This window comes from Leiobunum rupestre, chromosome 2 (assembly GCF_980474605.1).
Source record: "Leiobunum rupestre chromosome 2, qqLeiRupe1.1.hap1, whole genome shotgun sequence".
Classification (NCBI taxonomy): domain Eukaryota; kingdom Metazoa; phylum Arthropoda; class Arachnida; order Opiliones; family Sclerosomatidae; genus Leiobunum; species Leiobunum rupestre.
In genome coordinates this window covers 23,254,339-23,272,176 of record NC_143385.1, presented here as the reverse complement: position 1 = coordinate 23,272,176, position 17,838 = coordinate 23,254,339, and positions in this window count along the sequence as shown.

The window sequence follows — 17,838 nt, the reverse complement described above, 5'->3', positions numbered from 1 at the left end:
TTTAATGAAAGAAATATCTACAGAGGGTATTTGTATTTTTCTCGCTTACGAAATACTTGCCGCATCTTTAACGCTCATTTTATTTCAACACTCGCCCTTGATGAAGATAACGTAGAATAGCTGGTAGTGGACGACTCGTAGACTTCCTGTGGACGTTGTGACACATATCGCATGAAAAAGACCAATACCGTCCAATTTCCAATATCTCGCACACCCAGGAAATCAATGACTGCATTAGGAATCGTAGATGTCCAAATATCCACACCAATAAAAAATGTATTATCAAGAAGCGAAAAACTTACCATTCACAAAGCACAGAAAGTCACTTGACTAAACGACAGCTCGTATATCAATAAATGACTGTAGACGGAATAGTTAGGGCTCTTTATAAATAAAAAAAACGAACCCAATCGATGAACTGCATTAAACATCTTAATCAGTCGAGAAAACTATTAAAATAAATTACGAAGTAATGACGACCCAGTTAAAAACCAGACCAACATCAGTGTAAGTGCACGATGTATACAACTCGATATTTTCTTCATAAATGAACCATTACGCTTGAATACTAAATACGCTAAAAACACAATAGAAAAAATATACGACTGAAAAAACGAAATAAATTACAAAAAACTAACTATAGGAGAACCACCCACGGGTTCTACCCTTTAACCATCTTACCTGCTGACTGCGCTAAAATAAGATTTGACCATTAAATTTTCATACGTTAAAAATTGAGACTTTAAAAACTATTAATATACTCTTCCGCTTAAGCTGAGCTTATAATTTTCTTTGAATCGTAACATGTATCGTTGGTTCTGCGGTAGAACACTCGCCTGTCATGCATGAGGGCTCGGGTTGGAATCCCGTCCGATGCGATCGCAAATTGATACTATGACGAATACCTTAAACAATTGGTGGAAACCCTGCCTTTTGGTCGTTGAGACGTTTATCGTAACCCTCAGCACTCGGTCCGTCTGAAAACTCAATAAGAAGTTGGAGAGAAAACACCCATACATAAAAAACGCATGCACAACAAACTCATCACCTTCAACTGCCATAACACCAATGGAACACATAAACGTTACAAAAAAACTTTCCAATAAATCTAAAGAATCCGTTAACAGTAACCGTCACGCGTTAGTTTTGCCTCCCTTTAAACTGCAAATACGGTTTTTACCTCTCCGAGGGGACAAAATCCCCTAGGAGGGGTTATACTATCACCGTGTCTGTCTGTCTGTGGGTGGGTGGGTCTGCTTGTCTGTCAGGCCTGCGAACGCGTTCGCATTTTCGGAGCAAAGGTTAATCATTGCGTAAGCAATTTCTCGAAATTTCTGCGTTCGCAGTTTCTCGAAGGGTTGGCTAAACCACCGTGTCACGGTGAGCGTTATCGGAATCATTGGCGGTTGGGTTTGGTTGGTGTTTTTTCGTCAAAGCTCACTGTCGCGACAGTTTTAATTCAGTTTGATTCGATATTTCGTTATTGTAATGTTTATGTGTAGGTTGTGGATGTTGAGTTCGTGTTATGACGGTTGTGGGTTTTGAGCTTGTTGCATTTGTGTTATGATGGTTGTGGATGTTGAGTCTGTTGTGTTTGTATGGGCGTTCTTTCTACAACTTCTTCTTAATGACTTTGGGACGGACCGAGTGCTTAGTGTTATGCAACCTCTCAACGTCCATTGGCCGGGTTTCCCCCAATTGTTCACGGTATTCGTCTTAGTACAAATTTGCGATTTTTAGGTGTCGGCCGGGAATCGAACCCGGGTCTGCATCGTGCAAGAGATGTACTCTAACCACTCAGCCACCAACGCTTGTTAATTAACGGTGTTTTTCTAACAAACAGCTTTGGCGAATGTCCTTTACAAAGTTATAACGTTAGGTACTATAATTTATTCTACATCATTTTAAATATTTATAAATTAAATTAATGTTATATTTAAAAAAATATTTATAAATTATATTAATCTTATATATAATTAAACATTTAAGTATTTTAATGTAAAATTTGTTCGTGATCAGGAATTGAACTCGGGTCGCATTGTTACCATACTGATAGTTCACCGCCGAGCCATTGACTTCCTTAGGGAAAATTTTATAAATATGTTATTTATAAATTATATTAATCTTATATTTAATTAAATATTTATAAATTATTTTAATCTTATATTTTATTAAATATTTATAAATTATATTAATCTTATATTTAATTAAATATTTCTAAGTTATATTAATTAAATATTTATAAATTATATTAATCTTATATTTAATTAGACATTTAAGTATTTTAATGTAAAATTTGTTCGTGATCAGGAATTGAACTCGGGTCGCATTGTTACCATGCTGATAGTTCACCGCCGAGCCATTGACTTCCTCAGGCAAAATGTTATAAATATGTTATTTATAAATTATATTAATCTTATATTTAATTAAATATTTATAAATTATTTTAATCTTATATTTAATTTAATATTTATAAATTATTTTAATCTTATATTTTATTAAATATTTATAAATTATATTAATCTTATATTTAATTAAATATTTCTAAGTTATATTAATTAAATATTTATAAATTATATTAATCTTATATTTAATTAAACATTTAAGTATTTTAATGTAAAATTTGATAGTGATCAGGAATTGAACTCGGGTCGCATTGTTACCATGCTGATAGTTCACCGCCGAGCCATTGACTTCCTTAGGGAAAATGTTATAAATATGTTATTTATAAATTATATTAATCTTATATTTCATTAAATATTTATAAATTATATTAATCTTATATTTCATTAAATATTTATAAATTATATTAATCTTATATTTCATTAAATATTTATAAATTATATTAATCTTATATTTAATTAAATATTTATAAATTATATTAATCTTATATTTAATTAAATATTTATAAGTTATATTAATTAAATATTTATAAATTATATTAATTAAATATTTATAAGTTATATTAATTAAATATTTATAAATTATATTAATCTTATATTTAATTAAATATTTATAAATTATATTAATCTTATATTTAATTAAATATTTATAAATTATATTAATCTTATATTTAATTAAATATTTATAAATTATATTAATCTTATATTTAATTAAATATTTATAAATTATATTAATCTTATATTTAATTAAATATTTATAATTTATATTAATTAAATATTTATAAATCATATTAATCTTATATGTAATTAAACATTTAAGTATTTTAATGTAAAATTTGATCGTGATCAGGAATTGAACTCGGGTCGCATTGTTACCATGCTGATAGTTCACCGCCGAGCCATTGACTTTCTTAGGGAAAATGTTAAAGTAAAGGAACTATTATGATAAGGCGGGTTTTTTTACTAAACGGATTAATACAATATCTGTGGATATTTTTTATGGAACTTTGTTTTTTTATTTTTGTATACTTGTTTTTATTTCGTCGCGAATTGAACCGGGAGCGCGGTTTTTGTACTTTGATTTGTTGCCGGATACGCTTTTTTGTTGTGTTTTTTAACTGATCGAGATTACGTTCTTATTGTCTAATCTTTGGTATTGTTGGTTTTTTCTGTCTTATATTTGTATCTACTATTTTTTAAGTTTATTTCCTTTTTCCCGCAAAATCGTCCAGTCTTAGAGGAACCTTTAAGAGCGTAAGTCATGCCTAAAAGTTTATCCGGTTTCATTATAATAACGTGAAAAATCGTATTTGTGAATGGTAAGGTGTTGCGCTTCTTGATATTATATTTTCTTTTGCTTGATTTCTAAGTATTTGAACTTATTTATTGCTTGACTGCGTTATAACATTTTTCTATCAATTATTTTGATTCTGAAGTCTGATTGCTTGACTGCGTTATAATATTTTTCTATGAGTTTTGTTTCTGAAGTCTGATTGATTGGGTTGTTATTGTGTATTCTTCTATTCGTTATTTTTATTTTTTGATACTCTAATATTTTAAACTGGATATAGTATAACGTTACTTCTGCGTATTTCGAATGTGCGTGACGTGGAGGGTATTTTCACGTTTTATTAGGATCAGTTTTTTTAATGTAAAATATCTTTCGCTTTATTTGTATTTTATTTCGTTTTTTCAGTCGTATATTTTTATCGAGTTGTATACATCGTGCGCTTACACTTATGTTGGTCTGGTTTTTAACTGGGTCGTCATTACTTCGTAATTTATTTTAAACGTTTTCTCGACTGATTAAGATGTTTAATTTGAAATGAAATGAACGTTAAAGATGTGGCAAGTATTTCGTAAGCGAGAAAAATACAAATACCCTCTGTAGATATTTCTTTCATTAAAATTGGCTTCGTATTATATTTAACTGATAAACTTGTACCGTAAATAGGGTTAAATTCAATTGTGCATTGTTTTAGTACGTCGAACTCGCTGTTGTAACTACTTAATTTATAATATTCTGAATAAATTATACTCGGTTGTTTCGTCTCAAATATTTTATTTATAATTAAAATTTTATACCGGGCGGGATTGAACCGGGATTACGTTTTTAGTAAATAACTCGGAATTGCGGAGATATATCTTTAAGAGTCATCTCGAAAAATTCTTCCGAGGAGAGGTAAATTTTGGCTTGCCAACTTGTTGACTTTGCCCCGGTAACGCGTTCTGGACTTTGCCCCGGTAACGCTTTCGCAGCACATAGACACACAGACAGACAGACACGGTGATTTTAAAACCCCTCTTAGGGTACATAGTCCCCTCGGAGAGGTAAAAACAAAGGAATAAGAGCGCGTTGTATACAACTTGATTTTGTTTTTAAAAATTAACCATTACACTTAAAAAGTAAATAACGATTACCTCAAGGCCTTTCGGCGGAGAATGGACATAAAACTAACTATGTAGATTACATAGAGGTTCTACCCTTTATCCCTCTTAACTCTTCCGACCGCGCTTAAACAAGATTTGACCTTTATATTTTCATACATAAAACAATTCAAGGATTTATTAACTATTAATTAATAAACTTAAGCTGAGTTTCAAATTTTGAGTGAAGCGTAATATGTATCGATGATTCTGTGGTAGAACGCTCAACTGTCATGCAGGAGGGCTCAGGTTCGAATCCCGCTCAATACTATCGCAAAGTGACAATAAGACGTAGACCATAAACATTTGGTGGAAACCCTGCAATTTAGACGTTGATAAGTTTACCGTAACCTTCAGCACTTGGTCCATCCCAAAATTCAGTAACCAGTAGAGGTTGGAGAGTAGTTACTCAGTAAAATACAACAATAAAATACACAATAGTTAAAATTTTTTAAAAAGACTGCCAAACACAAATCATACTCGAACATGATACGAGAAACAACCAAACCCAATACACACAAATGGATATCGTACGCAATAAAAAAAGCGTTTCCAAATTTACAAAACCACGTAGCCGCATAGCTATATACCAAACCAGAATTTGTCTAGCACGTTATTGTTACTCGCGCCGCATTGGTAGACTCAGGATTTTGTCGACTGTTCTGTAATATATATTCTGGTAGCCGCTATTACTCAATCCTAGGAAATAGGAATTTCTTTCTTCGTCAAACGTGTTCTATCAACAATTGCGAAATATTTTTGGTTGTAAAGTTATCGACTTATTTTAATTACTCTTATTGATGAAGGTAATTTCAATTATTTCTTATGATTAAATTACTATAAACAATTTTTATATTAGTGCTTTATGTTTAGTGTTGTCTTATTTAATCAAAATATAAGGCCTTGCACATTGTCCCAAAAAAGGATCATGCATAGTTCCAGGTTTTGAAAGTTCACACATTACCTAAGAACTTAGAAAAGGGGAAATATTAAGATACCTGTCAAAATAGTTATTTTGCGAGACAACTGGATTAAGTGCCACCTGATTAATATTGCCATACACATCAATTTTCAGTGCCAGCCAAAAAGATGGTTTTACCATATAAATAATTTAAGTAATTTTAAAAACAAAATTGTTTTTTTATTTCAAAATTCATAAGAATACATCAATTTTCATAAACAAAGCACTCATCGCTAGAGCAGGTCGTCCGCGTTTTCGTTTCGGGCCTAATGGGATCTTCTTTGCTATTTCCGGTAAGTCCATTAACTTGAGTCGAACTGCAAAGTGCAATCCCAATCGAATGTGTGCACACGTATATATTTTGGAAAGGTGGGCAAGTGCACAAAGCGTCTTCCCATTGTTCAGAATCCAAGGTAATTTTCCAAAGGCCACTTTGTGATTTTTTTAAGTTAACGAAAGACGTCCCGACTAATCGACGCAATACCGATTCGTAGTTATTGATTTTTTGTTCTGTCACGTCTGATTGATTTGCAGCGGCCACATAATAGTTTTTTCTCGTCTGTATTAATTTATCAGCTTTTCTAGAAAGTACTTTGCAATTTCTTGTTCCCCACTGATATGCTGACGTTAGAGTAGATATAGCGTGATTAGGTTTTTCAGTAAATAAAATTGAATTATAGATAAGGGATTCCTAGTCTCTGACAAGTTTTTAACGATTTCAATTGAAGTTTTCATGAATTGACCAATGGGAAGTCGTTCACGAAACGTACCTTCAACTTTGATGATATTTTTTGTAGCCTCTAGAAAATCCGCGTGTTATTTGATCAGCGCATGCTATCGGCAATCAAACAAGTCGGGTGAAAATCTTCCGCTATTTCCTTTTCAATGCCCGACTTAATTGCTTGGAAAATAAAGGCAAAGTCTTCGGTTGCTCCGGAAAACCTTGCCAGGCGATTTTGTAAGTAGTGTCGGCGTTAATGAGTTTACTTTTTTTGGCAAGCTGCAGTAGTCTTCGGGTAGTGCAAAATTCAGGAAGGTAGCAGATGTTAAAATTTGGATCGATGTGTACTTGGTTTGTGTAATAAAAGGCTGATCTATGCTCTGTGGTAAGGAAGCGTGTCTTACACAAAATTCCATGAAATCTCCATAGCTAAAGGTACTTTTTCCATATTTGGTTTTTCTTAGTTGCGGTACTTAATGTATTTATTTATATTTTGTTCATGTATTTATTTATATTTTCTTCATGTATTTATTTATATTTTCTTCATGTATTTATTTATATTTTCTTCATGTATTTATTTATATTTTCTTCATGTATTTATTTATATTTTCTTCATGTATTTATTTATATTTTCTTCATGTATTTATTTATATTTTCTTCATGTATTTATTTATATTTTCTTCATGTATTTATTTATATTTTCTTCATGTATTTATTTATATTTTCTTCATGTATTTATTTATATTTTCTTCATGTATTTATTTATTTATTTATATATTTTATTATTTATATTTTTTATTTTTTTATATATTTATTTATTTATATTTTCTTTATTTATTTTAAACATTTATTTGTTTATTTATATTTTCTTTATTTCTTTAACATATTTATTTATTTATATTTTCTTTATTTCTTAAACATATTTATTTATTTATTTATATTTTCTTCATGTATTTATTTATATTTTCTTCATGTATTTATTTATATTTTCTTCATGTATTTATTTATATTTTCTTCATGTATTTATTTATATTTTCTTCATGTATTTATTTATATTTTCTTCATGTATTTATTTATATTTTCTTCATGTATTTATTTATATTTTCTTCATGTATTTATTTATTTATTTATATATTTTATTATTTATATTTTTTTATTTTTTTATATATTTATTTATTTATATTTTCTTTATTTATTTTAAACATTTATTTGTTTATTTATATTTTCTTTATTTCTTTAACATATTTATTTATTTATATTTTCTTTATTTCTTAAACATATTTATTTATTTATTTATATTTTCTTTATTTCTTAAACATATTTATTTATTTATTTATTTATTTATATTTTCTTTATTTATTTTATTTATTTATTATTGATTGTAATATGCCAGGTTAATATCATTACCAACAATGAAAACCAAATGGTTAATAACTCGTGCCAAACTTTGCCTCGTCAATCATCATTCTTTTCGCTCCTAAAAACAGCCACTTTTCATTCCACGAAATATATGCGGTCAGAATCCAAGCTAGAAGAAAGATGGAAAACGGAGTCGGTGCATATTTTTTCCCTAAATACAAAGCTGGGGAGCCCTCAGCTAAACTAATTATGGTTGGATAAACCTATGGTAGGCGTAGAATATATGTTTTTTTTAAATATATTTAAGAATATGAACAACAGCGATTATCACTGTTTTCTTAAGTAAAACCGAAGAAGGGCATAGTTGAATTACTAAACTCGATACTAAATGCGAAATCCGAAGAAAGTGGTTAATTAAACGAATTTCATCAACTGAAGACGTTTTTCAAAATTCTGATTTTTTTCCTGAACCCAGCAAACACAAGAACGTCCTTTGGACATCCGATAGACGTCACACTCGGATCTTGCCTTCGTCCGTAGGACATCCCAAAATCCGGGTTTGACGTCGGTTGGACGTTAAAGGACGTCCAAATGTCCGGTTTGTCTATAGCCGTAGTACGTCCCGGGGACGAGTTTTCGGATGTCCAACGGCGATTACGGCGGTCGTCCCCTGGATGTCTTTCTATAAAAGATAGAGATGTCTTTAGGCCTTTAATTTGGTTGAAGCATGGCTCAATAGGGATGAAACTAGGACGTTCATGGGATATCGTATTCTGAACAAATAATTTAAAAAGCCAAACTTGATATTAAAATTTTATTCAAAATATTAAAATACAAGATAATGGAAAAAATCCAGCAACAAGTGTACAATTTGATTGTAATAACACGAACTCTGCATAAAAATTAAGAATTTAAATTTATTATATAAGGTTATTAAATTTTTACGATAGGTTTTCGAAAGTTGGAAACTCAAGTATTAGCAGTTAACATATAAATTACAAAACTTATATAGTTATTTAATTTTTATATAACAAAATAAATTTCGAACTAAACTATTAAAAAATTAAATAACCTTTCTTATACAAATGTAAAAAAAACAATAAAATTAATTTTCAAATCAGAAGCAAAAGAAAACTAAGCCATTTAATACTATTCTTTAAAAAAAATTAAGACTATGGGATGAAAAATGTACTCTAGAAATTGCTGTTTCTCGAAGCTTAATTTTAATATCTATCCAAATCTTACTTTGGAATTACAATTTAACTATATAAAATATCACAGTATGAAATAAAGCTTTAGGCGAACCGTTCAGTGAGAGTTATGAATAATAAACTTAAAAAGTTAAATTGAAACATGTACAAGTCCAAATTAACTTTAAAAACAGCGAACCTTCCTTAACTTTCGGAGAATACACTGCAAATCTTACTTTTGGAATTCCAAATTCAATATATAAAATATAACAGTATGAAATAAAGCTTAAGGCGAACCGTTCAGTGAGAGTAGAGAATAATAAACTTAAAAAGTTAAATTGAAACATGTACAGGTCCAAAATGAACTTTAAAAACAGCGAACCTTCCCTAACTTTCGGAGAATTCAACACAAATCTTACTTTTGGAATTCCAAATTCAATATATAAAATATAACAGTATGAAATAAAGCTTTAGGCGAACCGTTCAGTGAGAGCAGAGAATAATTAACTTAAAAAGTTAAATTGAAACATGTACAGGTCCTAAATGAACTTTAAAAACAGTGAACCTTAACTAACTTTCGGAGAATTCAACGCAAATCTTACTTTTGGAATTCCAAATTCAATATATAAAATATAACAGTATGAAATAAAGCTTTAGGCGAACCGTTCAGTGAGAGTAATGAATAATAAACTTAAAAAGTTAAATTGAAACATGTACAGGTCCAAAATGAACTTTAAAAACAGCGAACCTTCCTTAACTTTCGGAGAATACACTGCAAATTTTACTTTTGGAAATACAAATTCACTAAACTATTCACGGAACACATTTGAGCTATAAGTCCACCATTCAGTGAGAGTGAAGATGAATACTCCATAAAGGCATGGGCCAAATAATGATTATTTGGCCCATGATAAAGGTAACGAGTCAAAATAGACTTTGATCAAACATATTTTCTTCCTACCTCTGTAAAAGACACATTAAAAAAATCAAACAGTTTTTTAATAAAATACTTACTCTTATGATATATTATCAGCGATACTAGAGATTACTATGTTATAATCTTTAACGTTTGTGTAGAACGCATGATGGACTTTAAGGTGACCGATTCCAAACTATCGTGTAATGGCGTCGTACAAAATAAACTACAAACTGGGCTACCAGATATTTTAAAAGGACTTTAGCGCGGCCAACTTAGATCAGCTTTTTCGCAGTAATTGGCTGTGATTGTAGAAATAATTCATCAAATAAAAATAATGGAAATAAAAATTAAGAAAATAATAATATAAAAAAATATCAAAATTAAGAACAGATTAAATTAATTAAATAATTAAGTAGTTTTGATTTAACACGTAATTTCATTAATTCACGTTAAATAAACTCGTAAATTTTAATAATAATATTCATAATAAAATTAATATATTGTGGTTCATTAATCATTATCAGCTCAAATACAAATACAGGTGAAACAAATTAAAATTAATTGCTGATAAACGCTCCTCTAGATAGCATTGATGGACGAAACATTTCGGACGAATAGTGGAGATCCATGCGACGTCGATTGGGCTGAATATCGGATGTCGCGAAATTGGTACTACGAGGACTAAAATGGGACGTCAGTTATTCGTCCCGTAGGACGAATTTTGGACGGGACCAAGCTGGGCTCTATGGACCATGCTGGGACGTCCCAGGGACGATTTGTGTTTGCTGGGAATACGAGGAAAGTGAAGAACACAAATACTCAGAAAGTAAAAATCCGTTCGAAAACTTTTTCAAAAAATGAAGACGGCGATCGAGGAAACCAACAAACGGTACCCAACCTGACCAAAGACCTTTTAAAACTAACCAAATTACTTCCGCTTTGGACTGGAATTATGTGATCCATTTTCAAAAGAGGTGGCAAAGTAGGAAGCAGTGCTAAAGTCGAAAGCAATTTTAAACAGTTGAAGACTCGGACTTTGGCGCATCGTTCTATACCAATTCGTCTGGACGACTTTCTGAAAATTCATAGCAAGGCTCTAGATGGTGCTATGAAAATGGCTAGTGTAGACCAGCACAAAGCTGGCAATTTCGGTAAGATTAACACCTCCATATCTTTTCATTACCTTACATTGTTACTTCAAATTACTTATAATATCATGTATCAATAACTACGAAACCATCAATTCGCAATTAGAGGGGAACCTAAGCTTTGAAGATGATCAAAACGTGTAAGTGCTAGACACAAATGGCTCGAACAAATCAGAGTTCGCAGATGATTCTATATCGTAGTATCACCTCGTAGCTTTGGCCATGGCCGCCATTTTAGGCGCGTTGCGTGATGGAGCACTGACACTACTCTATTCAAAGAAGTGGAACAGAAGATGAAGAATGCATTTTTTAAACGCAATGTTTTAGTAATAAATAATACACGATATTAATTTAGTTTCAAAACGTTTGTGTAGATTTGTCTTTGTAGGAACATTTCCATACTGATTGGTTAAGATAATACATATACTACACCTTAATGTATTGAACGGAAAAAATATCATAAATAGTAGTAATAAGAGTAAATAATAATAATCAGCAAGGCACTAGCTTAGTTCTTTATAGAAATGGTAACATTCTAGCGTATTAAAGATGATAGTTTTTGGATATAGAGTAGTGTTTAATTTCTTATCATTCTCCCTAGACCAAATATTTGAAACAAGTTCGATTGCTGTTTTCTATACCAGACCAAATTTTACATATTCGATGTCAAGGAAAGGTTCGTTAATATAAAATGTTATATATAAACTTTAAAGACATTGTATACGTCAACGAATTATGTACATAAAGACAATGTAACCATTAACAAATTATGTACATAACGACAATGTATACTTAATTTAATTTTATACATAAAGACAATGTATACTTAAATTTATTTTATACATAAATACAATGAATACGAAACTGTTAGTTTTTGATAAACTTTACAATGTATACGGTATATGTTCATGTACACGAATAGTGGTTGTAGAATATAGACTTAATGATAATACCCTAAAAAATCGTTAAAAGTTCATGTAGCGGTCAACTTACGCGCCGGCAGGACTAAATATTTGAAATACGTTCGATGTCAAGTAACTGTTTTTATAAGGTTTATATCAGGTAATAAGAACATGTGGTATATAAAAATATTAGCATTCGCGAATGTAACTCTTGAAATATCCATAGATACCGGAGTTTATAAGGAACCTAGTGGCGAAAAAAGGCAGCATTTATAAATGATTAAAAAGAAATCAAAATAACAATGTTAATCGCACCCGGAGCAACGCTGATAAACCTTTTATAATCATTAAAGGGAATATCCGAGGTAATACCACCTGCAAAGCAATCTTTATGGAAGACCCCTTCAATTTTTCAAATATCCCTGTACATTAGCGCCAAACATTTACAATAGCCAGAGCAGCCAGAGCTGCAAACGTTAGTGCTCCACACCAAATACATGAGATTATCTTCCCTTTCGAACCAAATAGAGACAGTTGTTTGAAACAGCTACCTAATACCTCAAGGTTAAAACAGTTACAGCAAACGTAAATTTTAAGCTAGATTAATCAGATGGCACGAGTCATGTGAGGTGGATTCGAACACTACCTTTTAAAAATCATTTAATAACAAACCATATTCACGTTCATTTAGGGACAACTTGTTTCAAAAGGGCCACCTTAAAACCGTTCCCTTCAATCATCAGGTCATTTATCAATTTTACAATACACCCCGAAACTAACGGTTATTGAAATTTGCCCAAAATGTCCGTTACAAAGATGCCCACTGAAATACTTGACAGGTTATTAAATCTAATGAAAATGCACCCTTTCAAAACGCATGAAAAGTTTAAGCATGGACTCGCTAGTTAAATCAACTTTACCCCGAACAAATATGAACTGTTTAAAAAAAATCTTAAAAACGTAGGTCATAGATCTATTAACGTACTTACCGTAAATATAAACCACACCCTGAAATAATATTTCCCTCGCTTCCTAATGGTTATTAAAGATGGCGGTGAAAAACACGTACGCACTGCTAATTAAATATAATTAAAATATATTTTCTTTAGAGTTCATTATTGCTTAAAATTGTGGCAGGGTATTCTATGCGTTGAAATAAGAGGAGGATAATTAATATGAATTTGCACAGATCCCATTAACAAATTATTTTTGTCCCGGACACTCGCATAACGGTCACTATCGGGGTTAGCGAGATATATACTGATAATTGGCTCATTAATGTTTAGGGATGTGTTTCGGCTTAAATTCTAAGCTAATGAACTATTTACCCATTGAGAATTGCCACATGTGGATAAGTTTAATATTGATTTCAAGAATATAACTGTAATTTTATACAACACAAGAAATGGCGCAAAGACCTTAATAAAATTATCAAACACTAAATTAAAAGTGAGACCGGACGTCTATTTGAAATATAAACCAGAAGTTTAATGCCAGAAGCGTATTGAAAAGGTAAGTGATCCTTTTCTTAGAAAGATGACCAGAAGGGCCAATAACTTTATTTACATGACAATGTTCTACGCCCGAAGGCCATTGAAAGTTGACCAGAAGGGTCGATTACTTTATTTATATTAACAATGTTCTACGCTCGAAGGCCATTGAAAGTTTCTGGTACCTTAGTACCAGTTGAATAAAATTCTTCACGCACTCTTCACCATATTTGGTGGTTAGTGTAGAAGTAGCGACGAATCGTCTTTAAATGTTAAGATATTAAAATGATACCTAAGTGATTAAGCAAAGTCCAACGAACTTGCCATCCTGGGGTGATGTTCGTGGGATCACGTTATCGCGAACCGCACATACTGAGTATTGGTAAAGAGGAACCGTAAACGAAAGAACCGGAGATTTCTTCCGAGGGGTAAGTCACTCTCGGTTGACCTGTACACCGAGTTCGCATACTGTTAAAGGTACGGATTTTAAAGAGTTCACGAACTCTTATAAGCACAGTCAGAGGTACCACATTGTACACCGAGTTCGCGGAGTGACCAACCTCTCGACTTCTTCTTTCCTTTGACCACCCGAGCTGAAAGCTCAGTCTCACAAGGGCTGAGACCTCTGAGAGAAGATAGCCCAAAAACCACTGTCTTCTGGTTTTAACCTATTTCATCCGGGTCGGATAATAGAGTCACTTGGATCCAATAACCTTTGGGCGTCCATATTTAAATCGCCCAATAGACCGAGGTTGGATGTACTTAGTTTTAAGACCAAGGGGGCACTGAGTCTTGATGACCCCCAGGGTCAGAGGTCAGGACACTTTCACTGGAAGTTGTTAAGTCCCGCACCCCACGCGGCAAGATCCAAGGTCAGAGCCCATAAATAACATCTTTAACTTTGACACATTCAATTTTTAAAAGCAATAATAAGCTGAGGCAATGTCTTCTTATTTGGAATATGAACATGATTGTCCCAGTCTGTTTAGGGTTTTAATAATGCCAACGTTACCAGTCAGTGTTTTCACTACCCAAAGTTATAAAACATGTTTTGGTGTAATCACCTTGCCCATTGTAAACTATATCTTGCGCGATTGACCATGCAAGCCGTTTACTCGTTCAGAGAGGTTCGCGTTTGTACCGCAGAGCAAATCGTTTAAAAATGAGGTTAAATTTTGGGGCAATGACAAGTAGTGTGAATCGAGTTCCTGAGGTTGGGGTGGCCAATGTTGCTCCGGTAAATAATCTTTCATATTGGTGCGCAAATATTAAGCTCTCTCTTGAAAATTTGACTTGTAAATTTCGGCCTTCTCAGTGAATTTACTTTTCCTCGTGTATTGTTTATAGAAGGATTAATGTTAAGGCACTTCCGCAGCTACTTTATTTCTGGATATGATGGCTATTATTCGTGCAATACATCTTTCAACGGCAATTTCGCGTACAGTTTTTCTGATCTCAACTCTACAGATTGCAGTAGTGTTTTTCCCATTTAAATATGTGTAGAGTTTTTGACAAAATATGCATTTTTTTCCAAAACTGTAGCGTCTGAGCCAACTTGCCATGACGAACGTCTTAGATTTGAATTATCACGATATTTTGTCGTGTGATGTAATTAAAGTATTACTTTGATTTGCAGTTTGTTAACAAATTATGCACATCGGATGCACCGTCTCACGTTGTTCGCTATGTTTTTGCATGCTTAATATATTGTTTGGGAAACTAATAACGTACACTCACCCGTGAATAGTCTCGTAGAATAGAATAATTTGATTCGTACATTTTTGTTAAAAAGAGTGGAAAACTGCTATTAAACCCCTTTTCAATGAAAAATGAACTAACCCTTAAACCAACAAACCTGTGATACTTAAGGTGGTTTTTTTTTGAGATACACACACAACGGTGTCGACCCGAGGGCTTAGACACCAGCACACACACAATAACTGATTAATCAGGGCGAGATATGTGTAACGGCCACGCCAACGGGGGGATACGTGGGGACAGGGGTGGGGACACCCTCGGCGGAAGTATTCCGACCACCCGTTAGGGGATTGGTGGTCGTGCTCACACGCCCATCCACAAACTCTGCCTCCCGGACGCCTGGGATTACAGGAGTGAGCCACTACTCCCGGCCATACTTAAGGTGGTGATAATAGCTTCAGATAGGGTCAAGTAAGAGTCGCCACAAATGTATAAACACGTCGGCTAGACTTTGACACTTGACCTTCGTCATTGGACTGTGAAATTGGGCGGTGTTTTTTATTTCGATAAAAGAGAACTAGCACTATGGATAGGAAAGAAGATTGTAAAACAAACATCGGCGATAACGCCAAGAGTCTATATTTTTTAAAAAAAATAGAGCTAATACCCATAAAGTAAAAGAAATCCAAAATTTTTAATAAATATTCCCTCGCCCCCTTTCACAATTATTCTTAAAACCAGAGATGGACATTTTGTGAACTTTTCGTTCATTTTCATTCCTGACTTGAGCAAAAACCACTATAACCAAAATAGTTCGTTTCTCTTCATAAGTGAAGTTATACAACCGTGAGCAATTTCGTCCGTGATCAAGATTTGTTTGAGTTAAGCAGTGTTTACATAAGAATTTTTTACGTCAATTTTGATATGTTCACGCAAAGATCTAAAAAAATGCATCTTAGAGTGACTCCTTCTATCGTAATCTATTTAAATTCAAAACCTTGATGTATCTAATTCATCGATATCTTTTCAAGTAAAACGAAAAATGTTTCTTCACATAGGGTAGTTAAAAATCTCAGCGAGAAAAAACTGTCGCTCAAATGAAAACAGTTTGTGGAACAGATAACATTCGCGGGTCATTTCTGGTCACGGGGGGTTTAGTTTCTTAGTTTGAAGTGAGTATTGTTTTATCTGGTTTTGCGGATATAAGATAACTGATCACCGAAACTTTCTCCTTTCTTGAAGAACTTTTTGATATCGCGATAAAAAACTTAAATGCATCCACGTTCAATTTTGTTAGAAAATGTTATCGAATATATTTTAAACTTAAAACTGAGAAAAAAATGCTATCGTCATGAACAACCTTGAAATATAATTACGTTGGGTACCTTTCCTGGCAGAAACGTTGAGCAGTCAAAAGCATTGCCATCCGCTAGTCAATACATGAAATGAATATTTGCCAGTTCTTCCGAAGTGAACTCCATGGTTGCAGTTTGAAAGTGATGAGAAATCGCGGTCCATCACGACTGAAAATACTGTCTAAGTTTACTTCTTTACGTTGGTTACCTCGATTTGATTTAGAAGTCCTTATTTACCTATCACACGAACTAAATCTTAATGTTCGCATTTCCCTGCTGCTTCGTCTTGTGCTTGTAGGCCACACTTTGAAGCTTTCTGGCTCTCACTTAACTCATCGTAGGAAAATTGAAAAAAAAAAAAACGGGCACACCTTTCAACTCAGCTAGGCTAATACCCAAGGCACCATCTTAGGCCCAAATCATTTAGCCTTTTAATTAAGGTGGCCGGGTTACAATGCGTAGGAGGGTGGTGGCAAGCCCTTCATTCCACGCGAGCCAACAGCTCCCTACACTTACTGATACCGTTAACCTCAACAAGTTTTTATGGAAGGGGAAACCGAAGAGCTCGGGGGAATCCCCTTTCACCAGTGTAGATGGAACTTGCAAACTCAACGCAGAAGGAGTTTTTCCGAGTTTTCACCTAGTGCCACAAGCAGGGATCGAACCCAGCTCCTCTTTCTGCGAGGCGAAAGTGTTAACCACTCCGCCACCTCACTTAGAAGGGCCAGTGATATCTTAATCGAATGAAATATCAGGCCCTCAGAGAGTGGGGGCCCAAAAAATGGTTTTTTGAGTGCTTTTTCGCGATATTCGACTTTAAATTTAAATCTTAGACCGACTTGGTTTAAAATTATATTTCTAGTTAGTACAGATCATTTCTGAACTACGTTTGCATTTAGAAATTTTAATATAAAGTGCTATTTCAGGACAATTCGCTGTTCCTGATAACCCGCCTACTACGCACTTAAGATTAAACCGTCTCGTGATCAAAACTGCAAGTAAAGGTTGATTCCCATTGGTTGGCGACTACCAGAGCCGTCTTAAGGCATGGGCATGAGGGGCTCGTGCCCAGGGCCTCACACCCAAAGGGGGCCTCGCAGAGGCCTCCAAAAGATTTTCTAATTAACAAATTTTTAGTTTTTCACTCAGTGATAATTCTTAACTTTGTCTAAATGTATTTATTTTAAAGGAATTGTTCATTTCCTGTGTCTGCCGACAAAGGGTTAATCGTTTATGTAGATGAAACCATCTACTGCGGTCTATTAG